Raw genomic sequence first — 15,605 nt, 5'->3', positions numbered from 1 at the left:
CATGTGGGAAGCAGAAGAGGTGGTGGGTGGTGGAGTGGAGGGTTGGGCAGATACTGTAGGAGCAGATGATGTTGATGGCAAGTTGTATGGTGAAGGAGTTTGGTACGGGGCAGGTTGCTGGAAGTGGGGAGATGTCTGGTACGGGGCAGGTTGCTGGAAGTGGGGAGATGTCTGGTACTGGGCAGGTTGCTGGAAGTGGGGAGATGTCTGGTACGGGGCAGGTTGCTGGAAGTGGGGAGATGTCTGGTACTGGGGAGGTTGCTGGTACTGGGGAGTTTGCAGGTACTGGGGAGGTTGCTGGTACTGGGGAGGTTGCTGGTACTGGGGAGGTTGCTGGTACTGGGGAGGTTGCTGGTACTGGGGAGGTTGCTGGTGCTGGGGAGGTTGCTGGTGCTGGGGAGGTGGATGGTGCTGGGGAGGTGGATGGTATGTAATAGGAGGGGGAGGATGGAAAGTGGCTGGAGGGGGTGTAGATGTAATAGGAGGGGGAGGATGGAAAGTGGCTGGAGGGGGTGCAGGTGGAGGAACTACTGTGGTGGGAGGAGGAGGTTGGGAGGTAACTTGCTGGAGAGCAGCGTGGCATGAATGCATTACATGCATCTGCTGGGCAGGAGAGAGCGTTTCCATGCGCTCCACAACAGACCTGAAAAAGGTGTGGTTTGGCGAAGATCTTGCTTCTGAATGCATGGTTTGCAGAAGTGTCTTCACCTCCAGAATGCTGGAGTTGATCTGCTGATAGCCTGCGGAGATTTGCTCTGACAAGACTTTTAGACAGTTCTGGAAAGATGCATTCAGATGCAAGAACTCTGGCGCATAAGTCTTTTCCTGACCCCTCTGCCGCTGCCGCCCAGTACCCGCAGGTGTACTAGAGGTGGCAGGGGCAGAAGGGTGGGGTAAAGGGAAAGCGATCTCCTCACCAGCAGCTTCATGTAATGTAGGCGGCCACGATGCTCCTGTGCTGGTGGATGGGACAGATGGGTCGAATGTGTGGGAAGGCTGGGAAGGTGCAGATGTACCGGGGTGGTCGAAGTGTCCCTCGGTGCCGGTCTCCTCAGGGATCGCCTCAGAAGGGTCCAATCGTGCAGGCTCCTGAGTGCTGCTCACCGTGCTGTGGAATAAAGAGAAAAAAAAACAATTAAAATAGTGACATGGTATGGCCCTGGCTGAAAAAAAAAAGTTACATCTAAACATTTTTTTGTCACATGTGGTGTGTAATATTACCTTCTGGTGAGCATTGTCTCCCGGAGGAACGACAGGGCTCGTGCGTACTTGTACTTGCTCCTGCGTCCTCCAGATCCACTCGGGGCCCGCATCTCTTTATTGAACTCCTTCTTGAAATGATCCCTCACAGACCGCCACCTCTTCACAATTCTCTCCCCTGAAACGAGAAAGGACAAAGTGGTTAGTATACAACATCAGTGTTTCCCAAACTCCAGTCCTCATGGTCCCCAGGGGTCATGTTTTCAGGATTTCCAAAGTAAATAGAAATCCTGAACACATGATCCGTGGGGACCACGAGGACTGGAGTTCGGGAAACACTGGTTTAAATCAAGCAACCGGTACTGTATATACTTACGCTCTTTAATCTGGGCCCGAGCTTCGAGGTCCTCCCAGCGGTCCACAAGGAGCGAACAGATTTCCTCCCAGAGTCGTCGGGTAACGATCAGGTCAGCGTGGCGGCGGTCAGCCATATTCCAGAGCGGCTCCCTTTCTCTGACGAGATCGATGAGGCGGTCCACATCAATCCCTCCATCCTCACCGTCAGAGTCGGGAGCACGCTGTGAAGGCTGTTAAAGAAAAAGACAAAAATAACATAATTAGCCTCCACAAAAGAAATGAAATAAAAAGTGCAAAAAAAAACAAAGCAAAAATATTTATACTTACACGCTGGTGACCGCCGCGTTGCTGTCGCCGACGACCCTGGGAGGCACTGCGAGGACCTCTTGGCCGAGCACCAGATTGGGAAGACTAGAGAAGAAAACAAAAAATGTTATGTCTTTGGATGTAGGCATTTGTTTGCTGTGTGTGGTCTGCAGAACATTGTTTTCTATGTGTTGTGTGTAGTGTGATGTTGTGTTTCTGCGTTTGATGCAAAAAACTTACCAATTGTGAGCCCACTCCAAGTGTCTGTCCACCCCTTCCTTCTTCTTCTGGGAGCTCCTCTTCATCTTGTGATTCCTGTTTTGAAATAAAAGGCAATGAATAGACATATATTACAGAGATGATGGATTTTGGAAATAAAAACTTACCGTCAAACGCTGACGATGCGAGGGAGGGCTCCCAGAAGATGTGCTGTCTTCCTCATGGCCAGACTCCATGGCTGTGGGTGGTGTTTCTGCTGCTGCCATTGCTGCTGCTGCTGCATCTATTGGGCGGCTGTTGAATAAAGAGAAACAAAGGGCCAATGAATATCTTGATATTCCATAGCCCTAGTTTGGAGGAATGGGGGATTTGATAATTACCGTCTCTCATCTGCTGCTGGACTCCCCTCCCGTTGTTCAGCATGCTGCTCCATTTGGGGTGGTGCTGATGGTGCTGCTGCTGCAGATGTCTGCTGCCTTCTCCTGCTCCTGGTTCTTGGCTTGGGTGGCATGTTGGGTGTGGCTGAGGGTCCCATTGTCTTGCTTTTATATATGTCCTGTGGGCAGAGCTACTGAGCATGCTCAGACCAAAGAAACCGGATCCGGCCGCCGGATCCGGCTGTTGCCGGATCCGGCGCATTGCTGCGCTCATAGGCTTTCATTGTATGAAAAAGCCGGATCCGGCGTGTCCGGCTTTTTCGACGGAGACAAAAAACGTTACAGTCTCCGTTTTTTCCAGACGCCGGATCGCGTCACATTGCCGGATCCGGCGAAAATCGGATGAAACGCATGGCCATCCGGCTCGATCCGGCTCTAATGCAAGTCAATGGGGGGGAAACCGGATCCGGCATTGCATTTCGACGGATCCGGTTTTAGTCAAAAGCGTCGGATCGCGCCTGACGCCGAAAACCTGATGTGTGAAAGAGGCCTAACTTTTTAAAAACAATATGGTACTTACATCTCCAACTGGGGCGTCTGGATCATTCACGATCTCTGTGTCAAGGTGCACATTTGGCCGCATTGAAGACACTGTTTTCCTTGGAATTTCTTGGTCGCGGGTGAAGCTGAGTAGGTCGTAGTACCAGAGCGTGGGCACATAAACCTCATCTGTGCCGGCACCCGACTTCCTTGACTTCTCGACCTTGTTGAGCTCTTTTTTATATACAGTGCGGAGAGACTGGATTTTTTTCCGTACTACGGTTTCGTCCACCTTCTCGCTCGGGTTGTGACGCTTAAATAGGCAAATCATCTTTTCATACGCCTCCCTTTTCTTAATCCTGTTACTGTACTCTGCGCACTTTATCTTCCAAAGACAAGGAAGAGATCGATACAGCTCGATCATCTCCCGAATGAACTCCTCGCTGTTGTAAGACATCTGCAAAGAGGAAAATACGGTTTACAAACCATGAACACCTATGGAACATTAAGGTATTTCACAAAAAAAATAACAAAAAAAATACAGGGTCTTGGGAGTGTTCACTTCATATAGCCTAAAATGGCAACCCAGATATGGCTCTTTGTTCGCACAAGGAAAATAAACAAAAAAACAACAAAATAAAATAAACCCCCCAAAACATATATAAAAAAAAAATAATATATATGTGGAATCGCTGTTGAGACCCCCAAAAATACCTACCGTTAACTGTAGAGATAACTGTAGAGAAGCTACGAAGATGGCAAAGCAGATGATCTAAAATGGAGTCGCAGCCGTCGGACAAAAAACTGGATCTCAACTGGGACACACCTGGGTCAGGAACAAAGAAGTGAAGCGCTACTTTGTTTAGCTTCTTTTAAAGGAAGCTCTCCAATCAGGACGCTGTAGTGACCACCAATCGGAGCTGAGGTAGGCGTGGAAATGGGAACGCTCATCCTGTCCCCCTTTTCTTGTTTGTGAGTCGCTAACGAGGTCGTTAGGCTGGTGTCAAACGTGACGATACAAGCGACTCAGCGGGATATGAGCAACCAAAGAAATGTCCAGACATTTCGGGCACGATCAGCGATTCCCGGCAGGGGGCCTGGTCGCTGGTCTCTGTCACACACAGCGTTCTCCCTGATAAGATCGCTATAACGTCACTGTTCTAGTGACTCAGCAGTGATCTCGCTAGCGATCTCGCTTAGTGTGACGGGGCCTTAATTGTCAGGAAGCTACAACCCTGACATGTGTCCTGTGCATTAGGACTAAATGACTGGTTATAGTGCTATGTTTAGCAAGGAAGAGTCATTTTAACCCTTGCTTTGCTGACCAAAGAAGTCACACCTGTTCAAAGACCAGTGCCGCTGGAGGATTCCAGAATATCCAAGGCGAGCCAATGTAAGTCCAGGTTTTTAAAGGTGACACTGCATAGATATTAAAGCTGCATTTCATCTATAGACTTTGTATTCTTATCAACATTTGAATTTATGGACTTTGATTTTATATACAACACGATTTCTATCACATCTATATGCTATAGAAAAACTGTGTTTTTAAAAGAACCAAGAAGAAGACAGAAGACATCAAAATGAAGACCAGATGACATCAGATGATGATGACTGGACCTGAGATGCTTCAATTTAGACTTAGGGAAGTATAATTATACATATTGTATATGAATATTGTTCACGGCTTACCATAACATGAATTCACATCATTAAGTGCGTATAACAATAATCTGATATTATTATTCTTATTGATATTAAATTATTTTGTCAAAGAAGAAGAAAAGAAGAAAGAAGATCTTGTTATATTTTGAGGGTTCCAATTAATGTCTGTCTCCCTCAAAAGGGGGAATTGTTAAATATTATTAGTTATGGATTTATATATATATTAGTTATGGAGTTGTATTCTTATTACACTCAGTTCTGTACATTGCTTTAGCTGACACGACATAGGCTATTTTTGTAAGCTTGGCTCATGGTAGAGGACAACTCCATTTCTAGAGACCACGTGCTTTAAGAGACGTATATAATTCATGGCTCACTGTAGAGGGGGCACTCCTTCCCTATCACCATGAAACACATTCGAGGAGTCATCCTTGCTCGGACACGACATTGAATGGACACCTGGTATGTAGCTTGATATATGTAACTTTATTATGTAAGAAGCTCTTAACAGAGACAGACGCCATTTGCCATGTGGGATCCCAGAGAAAGAAGGTTACAAACTTTGCTATGAACAAATGGACAATCTCTTTATAATCATGCACCTATTTTTATGTTTTTCTGTAATAATCTTTTCTTTGATGGAAGAAACCAAATAAACCACTACATTTTCATCTGGTAACTAGTCCTAAGTATTTTACAAGAATACGCATTATTTTACAATTGGTCAAACTTGATTCCGGACCTCTTACCACTGTAGGAACCTGCCATATTTTCCCATACATCCTTTACTCCACTGATGAATCCTCCATATGGGGAAGGAAATGCGTAGGGAGAAGAATACATAAAATTGTGGGTACATCTTTGCAGCCTACACTTGGGGACTGTCCTTGTGAGGGCATGAGCAATACAAGTGCACGACAGGGGATGATAGGAAAGCCCCCCATACATATAATCTTTTTATTGTTCCTGCTTTTTTCTATCCTGCTGACCACAAAAGTAACTGAACTGCTGAGACCGCACCATTTATTATTGAGCACTGGCCGATTACAAGCATAAGCACTTTATCACTTTGCTATGTTTATTTTTGGTTGTCACCTTGCTTTTTATCCAGAGTCTTTTAGTGATTAGAATAAAAGTTATATTTTAGTTAATGGAATCTCTCCATGCTATAATCCTATTGTCACGGGGGTGGATACATTAGTATGTTTAAATGACCATATTATTGCTGATTCTACTATGGAAAGAAGTGGAGCTAAAAAAACAGAAATCTAAAATAGAAAATGGCCTGGGGGTGAAGGGATTAAGGGGTGATAAAAAGCTTCGCAAACAGCTAAAATTCGGGCCAAACACCATGAAAAGTGGCAGCAATTTATACGTAGTAGAAATTTGCATTGGCCAAGGCTATGCAAAAGGACATAATTCACCAAGGCTCGTCGCTGCTGCCACACTCGCTGCAAGATGTGCAGAGTGGAACACCACTGTGTCGGAACAAATCAAACGATTAACCGGTAGGCTGAAAGACCTCTGTAGCGATGCAAGACGATGGCTTGCCGGGTGCAATTGTCGAAAGTGAGCACACAGAGACCATGCTTTCTGCAGCAGCACATCCAGGCCAAGATAGTGGCGGAAAAGTTGCTGTACCACCAGGTTGAGGACGTGAGCTATGCAATGCATCTGTGTGAGGTTGCCCCGGTGTAAGGCCACCACCAGGTTTGCACGGTTATCGCACACAGCCTTTCCTGGCTCCAGGTTCAGTGGAGACAGCCATTACCTTAACTCGGCCTGCATATCTGTCCACAATTCTTGAGCTGTGTGAGATCTCCAAGGCACATTAATTTGAACACTGCTTGATTGCGGTGAGCCATGACTGCACAGTACGGAGGTGGGGGGGATTCTATCTGCAATGTTGGATCACGTTTCTGATTAATGGAGAGGTTGAGAGCACAGGTGGAGGCCCTAGAGCAGTGGTGGGGAACGTTCGGCCCGCGGGCCGTATACGGCCCGCCATATCATCCTGTGCGGCCCGCAGCCACTTTCCCCATTTTGTAGCCACGGGCCCTTTAAGAGGTGCGGTGGTATTGTGCTCAGCAGGGCCCCATTTGCCCCCCCATCATACTCACCTCCTTCAGCCGTGCCTGCGCTGCAGCTCTGATGGTCCTGCTCTTCCTGTGTTAGTGCGCGGTCACGTGGTACCGCTCATTAAGATCATGAATATGGATGCCACTCCCCTATCATAGGCGTGGTGCCCATATTCATGAACCTACTGAGCGGTACCACGTGACCGCGCGTTCACACACAAACAGGAAGAAGAAGCAGCAGCAGGGAACGGAGCGGAGTCGGACCAAGCCACAGGTGAGCCAGGGGGAGAAGAGTGGCGGCGGGGGGGGGATGAGTGGCGGCAGGGTGGCACTGGGCACTTGGGAGGGTGTAGAATGAGCGTCTTGTGGGGGGGATGAGCAGAGCCTGCACTGGGAAAATGGGTGCACTGAGGAGACAGGTGCACTGCGGAGATGGGTACACTGCGGAGATGGCTACACTGGGGAAGCGAGTGCACTGAGGAGATGGGTGCACTGAGGAGACGGGTGCACTGAGGAGATGGCTGCACTAGGGATACGGGTGCACTGAGGAGACAGGTGCACTGAGAAGACGGCTGCACTAGGGAGATGGGTGCACTGAAGAGATGGGTGAACTGAGGAGACAGGTGCACTGAGGAGACGGGTGCACTGAGGAGATGGCTGCACTAGGGAGACGGGTGCACTGAGGAGACGGGTGCACTGAGGAGACGGCTGCACTAGGGAGATGGGTGCACTGACGAGACAGGTGCACTGAGGAGACGGCTGCAATAGGGAGATGGGTGCACTGAGGAGACGGGAGCACTGAGGAGACGGCTGCACTGGGGAGATGGCTGCACTAGGGAGATGGGTGCACTGAGGAGACGGGTGCACTGAGGAGATGGCTGCACTGGGCAAACAGGTGCACTGAGGAGATGGCTGCACTAGGGAGATGGGTGCACTGAGGAAATGGGTGCCCTGGGGAAATGGGTGCCCTGAGGAGATGGCTACACTGGGGAAGCGGGTGCACTGAAGAGATGGCTGCACTGGGGAAATGGGTGCACTGAGGAGATGGCTGCACTGGGGAAACGGGTGCACTGAGGAGATGGCTGCACTAGGGAGATGGCTGCCCAGGGGAAATGGGTGCACTGAGGAGATGGCTGCACTGGGGAGATGGCTGCACTGGGGAAGCGGATGCAATGGGGAAACGGGTGCACTGGGGAAACAGGTGCACTGGGGAGACGGCTGCACTGGGGAGACGGCTGTACTGTCGACAAACTAAATCTTCGAGCACACCAAAACCCGAGCGAGTATACTCGCTTATCATTATTAATAATTTTATACGGCCCCCAAACACTATTATAAAATTCCAAATGGCCCTCGGCAGAAAAAAGGTTCCCCACCCCTGCCCTAGAGGATTTAGAGGATCCAGAAGCCTTTTAGGAATTGTTAAATACAGAGGTTTGGGGATTCAAAGACTAGTGGATTAGCCCCTTGACCGCCTGTCCCCACAGCCACCAGAGTCACCCAGTGCTCAGTCTGCGCGATATAACACCCCTTACCATGTTTGCTCATCCATGTCTCAGTGGTGAAACGCACCTTGGCAGATATAGATTTTTCAATGAGCGGGTGATGTCTGTGAAATGCTGGTGTATCGCAGGCACAGCTTTCTTAGAGAAGTAATGTCCACTGAGCAACTGGTACTGTGGGACTGCGATGGCCATCAACTTTTTGAGACCGCCTGTATCCACTAGGCAGAAAGGCAGCATTTCCGTGGCCAACAAATTGGAGATGGTGGAGTTCAAGCTCTTAGCTTTAGCATGTGTAGGAGGAAACATTCTTTTACGTAATCACAACTGCAGGACCGAGGGCTGGCTGCTGTGCTGAGAAAGGGTGGAGTATGGAGAACAGGACAAACTGAGGGACTGTGAGTGAGATTCAGGTGGATACGTTATGGTGGATTGAGAAAGGTGTGTTGTGTTTGGTGACACAAAAACAGCAGTCATGCACACTTCCATAGCAGCGGATGGGCTCTCACTCACCCTGACTGTATGAGGTAAACAATTGGAGTTTCGACAGCCATAGACATGTGCGAGAAGAATGGGTATAGTGACAGAGAAGGATCAAGCAGCAGATGTAGTTGTCAAAGCCCGCTAGTCCACAGTTTAGTACAGTGAGATTCCCACACTAAGGCATGTTGATAGCACATGTGCCAGTTCATGCAAGTTGGGTAGTTGTCAAATTATTGCAATATTTGCCTCTACAGTGTTTTTTCTTGCAAATTTGGCTAATAACGTGAGGTGAGTCATCCTTTGTGGTCTCAAAAAAGGGTCAGGCTGGGTAACCTTTGCCGCCCCTGCAAACTGCACACTCGCAAACATTGCTGGCCACAGCCAGAATTGGGGCTGATCATACAGTGCTTGTCATGGTTGCATCACTTTGTTTCTGTGGCGCCCCTGAGGGTTCAGTTGCCACAGAGGTACTGCACCTCCTCCTGAGGTGTAGTATCCCACTCCCCAGATAAGATGGTAACACCTGACTAGACTCCAACACCTACATCCAGAACGGACACCTTAGAACAGAAGAGCACCCTTTATGGCAGCTGCTTTGGTTCATGAAGGGTGCTGGGTGGTGGGTGGAACTTAGGTTACACTAGAGGGGAAAGCTGAAAGGAAGTTAGGTCAGTTCCCCGCAGGGGGAAGCAGAGAGAAGACCTCTCTGCAGTTGGAATCCCCATAGAAGGGGAGAAAAACAGTTCCCCTCTGGGAAAAGAAGGGAAAGGACATGTTGCAGCAGCCTCCTGTGAGAAAAAGAGAAAGAAGGAAGGATCAGTTGTTCAGAAGGAAGATAGATAACAATGGAAAGTGATGAGGAGAGAAACTGGGGATTAGGGCTAGTGCAGAGCCCTTTCCTAAGTTTAATGCACCAAGGCCAGGCGCCGGTATCCGAGGCTGTGTGTGATGCTAATGATCCTACAGCAGAAACTGGAGGAATAGAAGTTGTGACCATTTTATTCCCACCTATGACTCGAAGACACAGCAGGAACGTGTGTGAGCCGGGACATGATAGTATGGAGTCCCCGAAGCAGGCTACAGCTGCCCATCATACGAGTGGAGTTATAAGTAACATCAAGAAGGAGGAACTTGAGTGCAATTCAGAACTACAAGTACTTCAGATTAGCGCTAGAAAAGAAGACGTTCAGAACATGCACATGAAAGGGAGTGCTCGAAGGGTTAACCCATCTGCCTGGGAGTTGGCCGAGCCCCTGACTTGGAGAGCACGGCCCTGAAGCGGGCACCTGTCTGTGTTAGAAACGTGAGTAAAAGAATTGGAACTGCACTCAGCTGTGTCATTGCCTTCTTTCTGTACCAACCTACTCAGCACTGCTACATCTCTGTGCCTAACACTACACTATCTACCTCAACATCTACTACTACTGCCCTGGGACTACAGCTCTGCCTGTGGAGAGCTATTCCATCTTTGCTGCCTTATACCATCTGTCCCAGAGGATCTGCACCGCAGCGTCGGCTTAACACCTTCATTGCTGAGTACCACAGGTGGCGTCACAAATTATCTACCTATAAACTTTATTCAGCTTCATTCCACCTATTTTTACATGGGCACCCAGGGCCACGGACCGGGTCACCACCACCGCGAGACATCCCTTTAAGACACCAGCCCGGTACCGAGTGATCCCCACACCTGCCCTGGGGGTGATCCACAAGCACCTATATGCCTCTCTATTATCCCCTGATGAACCCCTGAAATGAAGAGTGGGGAAGCACATTGAGAACCTGGGACTTTTGTCTGGCAGTGCACTTCACCGCTGCAGTCAACCCCCAAGGCCAGTGGATTATAGCCTCTCTACTCTAGTCAAAATACAGAGAGCAAAACAGTGGTGAAGAGCTGGATCGCCACTGAGGAGTTTGAGAACTAACTCTCATTAGTTATTTTACATGAATCCTTTGGGGCCAACTATTCCAAAGGCGGGAAACCCCTTTAAGTACCTGAGCATTCTCATGTTTCTAAAACATTCTGGTCCCGATACTCCATAACTGACCATTTTCATAACAGACTTGATGAGGGGGCATTGTATAGTCACAATCTCTTGATTCATTAAGAGGTGCTGGTGCCCCCCCGTCCGCTATGCCAGACATCTTACTGCAGTATGTACATGGGCAGAAAGCTGTCAGTCAGTGTGGGTGAGGTTATACAGGTAACTGCTAGATCTTCAACAGATGAAACTGTGATTTTATCAAAATGACAGCAAGATGCTGAGTAAGTGACAAATCAATGGAATCAGAGCCTCTGACTTTACATTATGCTGCTTTCAGATAGAGTAGCAGTTTACTGGCCACAGTAAGACTACTTTCTATTATTTTAAAAGCAATTCATACTGAGTTGGGCTTATTGTATATTGCTGGTAGAGATTTTTCCCTCAGGGAAACTTACCGGAATACAAACCCAGGCTGTGGACATTCAAACTATTTCCAAGAAAAAATGAACTGCAGTGACTTGTGTTAAATGGAATCTCGTTTTCCTTCATTGTGAGCAGAAAACATATGCAACAGCTCCATCTAGAGATATTTTTCTAAGTATGCAAGTTTATTCAGGACAACAATGGACAGAATCCTGGTCTACAGGTAGACAGAAGAGAAAATGCTAACAGAAAATCCAGAATAATAAGCCTCATTAATGCTGTTAAATGCCTTCTCACTAAATTTTCTTTTTTGTGCTGTCATTCCCCCCCCCCCCACTTCGAAAGTCAATATGAAATGCTTTTCTTGTTCATTGGGTGTCAAACCAACCATTCAGAAACATTAATCCCCACCACTAAACAATTGAAAAAGTTGTCCACTACTTTAACATTGATGGCCTATCTTTAGGATAGGTTATTAACGTCTGATCGGTGGGGGTGCGACAATGGGCACCCCGACAATTAGCTGATCTCTGTATCGATGGCTGTAACTGAAACGTTACGAAGCTGCACATCATAGTTCAGACTGCTATATAGTGACCGTGGTCGGGGACTGCACATCCACCCACTATTTTCCATACATAGAAATCATGGAGCCCCATAGCAGAAGTTCACATGAGGCCCCTTCACCCCCCCAAAAAAAAATAATAATATTCAGTGGGACACAGAAAAGCATATCTCACAACTTTACAGCCCTTACAAAATAATTTTCCTTTTATTGAAGCCCTAGATTCACCTTTCATAGCCCCCTAGAGTATGATGCCAGCAAAAATTCCCCCCAAACACAGTATGATACCCACATAGTGAATTCCTTCACAGCACTCTCCAGATACACAGTACAATGACCCTTCTATATCCACCCGGCAAAATATGGTGACCCCCCAAACATAGAATGATGCCCTAACTGTGACCTCAACACATTCCTCCACACAGTATACTGGATCCCAAACAAAACTCTATACTGTATAATGGACCCCACTAGTAACCCAACCAGTAAAATGGCCCCCAAATTGCTCTCCAAACAGTATAATGGCCCCACATAGCCCTTCAAACAGCATAATGCCCACAATACAGCCCTCCAAACAATGCAATAGCCACCACATAAGCCCTTTTCTATTTTTTATTTTATGGATAGAATTTATGGATATTAATGGATGGATTCTTTTAATATATCTTGATATTATTAGATAATGTTAAAAATCTTAATTGATCCCTATATTCACAGCACTCATTAAGGCCCCCTTCACAAGTCTCGATATTTCCGGTACCGGTGACGTCTGTGTGCCACCTGTGTGACACCATCCGTGTGGCATATGTGGCGCCCCTGAGGGTTCAGTCGCCACAGAGGTACTGCACCTCCTCTTGAGGTGTTGTACCCCACCATCCAGGTAAGGTGGAGACACTGACCATGCTCCAACACCTGCACCCCACACCACAAAGTAGTGTAGCAAAGCACCTTCGGCTCCCTGCTTGGAGTGTAGCATAGCACCCCTTGGTGGCTCCCTGCTTGGAACACGAAGCGTGCTGGGAGGTGGGTGGAGTTTAGTTTGCATAAAAGAGCTGGAAGAGTTGAGTCAGTCATTCAGTCAGTCATTCATTCAGTCAGTGAGTGAAGATGTAGAAGGACAGAGAGTGAGACAGAGAAGATCCCCGGGAGAGGGATGGAAGAAGGAAGTGCTGCAGCAGGCAGCAGTGATCTGGATCTGCTGGCACAGGAAAGAGACAGAGAAAGGAAGCTTGATTCTCCATTGGGAAGAAGGATTAGCACGGAGCGTAAGGAGAATAGGAGGACTAAGGAACAGGGTTGGAAGAGAGAACCCTTCCCAAGTTCACAGCGCAAGGCCAGGGCCCTGTCCCCGAGGTTGTACGGATACTAATGGTCCTGCAGCAGGCACCGGAGGAATAGAAGTAGTGACCACTTTATTCCCACACAAGACTTGGGGGCACAACAGCAACATAATAGTGAGCCGGGACTTAGTAGCAAGGAGTCCCCGAAGCAGGCTACAGCTGTCTGCCGTACAAGTAGAGTTCATAGGAACATCTGACAGGAGGAACTCCAGTGTAACTCAGTACTAGGAGTACTTCACTAAAAGGCGCTATAATGGGTGCCCAGGGCCACGGGCCGGGTCCTAGCTGCCGTGACATCTCCCATTGAAGCTCATCGGGCCCGGTACCAAGTACCCCACAGCCCTGGCAAGGGGGTGACCCACATATGTATGCCTGCATCCATAGGTACCATCCGTGTGCCATCCATGTGCACCATCAGTGTGACAAATACTGGAAAAGAATGAAGAATACAAATGAAAGATCTTTAGGTGTCAGATGTGCAAAGATAGGGAGAGATGATAAATAGATAGATAGAAATGTCAGTGAGATATACATATATATATATATATATATATATATATATATATAATCAATGCTTTCCTGCACTTGTAGTTATCTAATAATTAAATTAATTAATTAAAAACTGGTGTGGTGCCCCCCTTATATTTTATAACCAGCTGAAGGAAAGCAGACGGCTGAGAACTGGTGTTATTATTCTGGGCAGGCCCAATATCCACAATGGTTCCCAGACAATAAATACCAGCTCACAGCTGCCTGCATTGCCTTTACGGGTTATTAATCCCTTTACCACCTAGGGTGATTTGCATGTTGCTGACCAGGCCAACTTTTACAATTCTGACCACTGTCCCTTTATGAGGTAATATCTCTGGAATGCTTCCATGGATCTTGGTGATTCTGACATTGTTTTATCGTGACATATTGTACTTCATGATAGTGGTAAAATTTCTTTGATATGACTTGCATTTATTTGTGAAAAAGCGGAAATTTGGCAAAAATTTTGAAAATTTCTCAATTTTCCAACTTTGAATTTTCATGCCCTTAAAACAGAAATATGTCACACAAAATAGTTAATAAATAACATTTCCCACATATCTACTTTGCATCAGCACAAATTTGGAACCCCAATTTTTTTTGTTAGGAAGTTATAAGAGTTAAAAGTTAACCAGTGATTTCTCATTTTTACTGCACCATTTTTTTTAGGGTCCACATCACATTTGAAGTCAGTTTGAGGGGTTTGTATGATAGAAAATACCTGAATGTCACATGAATGGTGTCGCATGACACCATTCTAAAAACTGCACCCCTGAAGGTGCTCAAAACCACATTCAAGAAGTTTATTAACCCTTCAGGTGCTTCACAGGAATTTTTGGAATGTTTAAAAAAATTAACATTTAACTTTTTTTCACAAAAACTTTACTTCAGATCCAATTTGTTTAATTTTACAAAGGTTAACAGGAGAAATTGCACCACAAAAGTTGCTGTACAATTTGTCCTGAGTACACGGATACCCCATATATGAAGGTAAACAACTGTTTGGGTGCATGGCTGAGCATGGAAGGGAAGGAGCACCGTTTGACTTTTCAATGCAAAATTGGCTGGAATTGAGATCGGATTCCGTTTGACTTTTCAATGCAAAATTGGCTGGAATTGAGATCGGATTCTATGTCGCGTTTGGAGAGCCCCTGATGTAGCTAAACAGTGGAAACCCCCACAAGTGACACCATTTTGGAATGTAGACCCCCTAAGGAACTTATCTAGATGTGTGGTGAGCAATTTGAACCCCTATGTGCTTCACTGAAGTTTATAAAGTTGAGCCTAAAAAATCTTTTTTTTTTCACAAAAATGATCTTTTTGCCCCCAATTTTTTATTTTCCCAAGGGTAACAGGAGAAATTGGACACTGAAAGTTGTTGTGCAATTTGTCCTGAGTATGCTGATACCCCATATGTGGGGGTAAACCACTGTTTGGGCGCATGGCAGAGCTCGGAAGGGAAGGAGCACCCTTTGACTTTTTCAACGCAGAATTGGCTGGAATTGAGATCAGTCGCATGCCGCATTTGGAGAGCCTCTGATGTGCCTAAACAGTGGAAACTCCCCAATTCTAACCCCAACACACCTCTAACCCTAATCCCAACAGTAACCATAACCCTAATCCCAACCCTAACCCTAAATTTAGCCCTAACCCTAACTTTAGCCCCAACCATAACCCTAACTTTAGCCTCATCCCTAACACTATCTTTAGCCCCAACCTTAACCCTAACCCTAATGGGAAAATGGAAATAAATACTTTTTCTATTTTATTATTTTTCCCTAACTAAGGGGGTGATAAAGGGGGGGTTTGATTTACTATTTATAGCGGGTTTTATGTTTGGCAGCTATCACACACTGAAAGACACTTTTTATTGCAAAAAATAGTTTTTGCATCACCACATTTTGATAATTTTTCCATATTTTGGCCCATAGAGTCATGTGAGGTCTTATTTTTTGTAGGACGAGTTGACGTTTTTATTAGTACCATTTTCGGGCACAAGACTTTTTTTATCACTTTTTATTCCGATTTTTGGGA

Source organism: Dendrobates tinctorius, unplaced genomic scaffold (genome assembly GCF_039654945.1).
Source record: "Dendrobates tinctorius isolate UK_male_01 unplaced genomic scaffold, ASM3965494v1 ptg000098l, whole genome shotgun sequence".
Taxonomy (NCBI): domain Eukaryota; kingdom Metazoa; phylum Chordata; class Amphibia; order Anura; family Dendrobatidae; genus Dendrobates; species Dendrobates tinctorius.
This window is presented reverse-complemented; position numbering follows the sequence as displayed.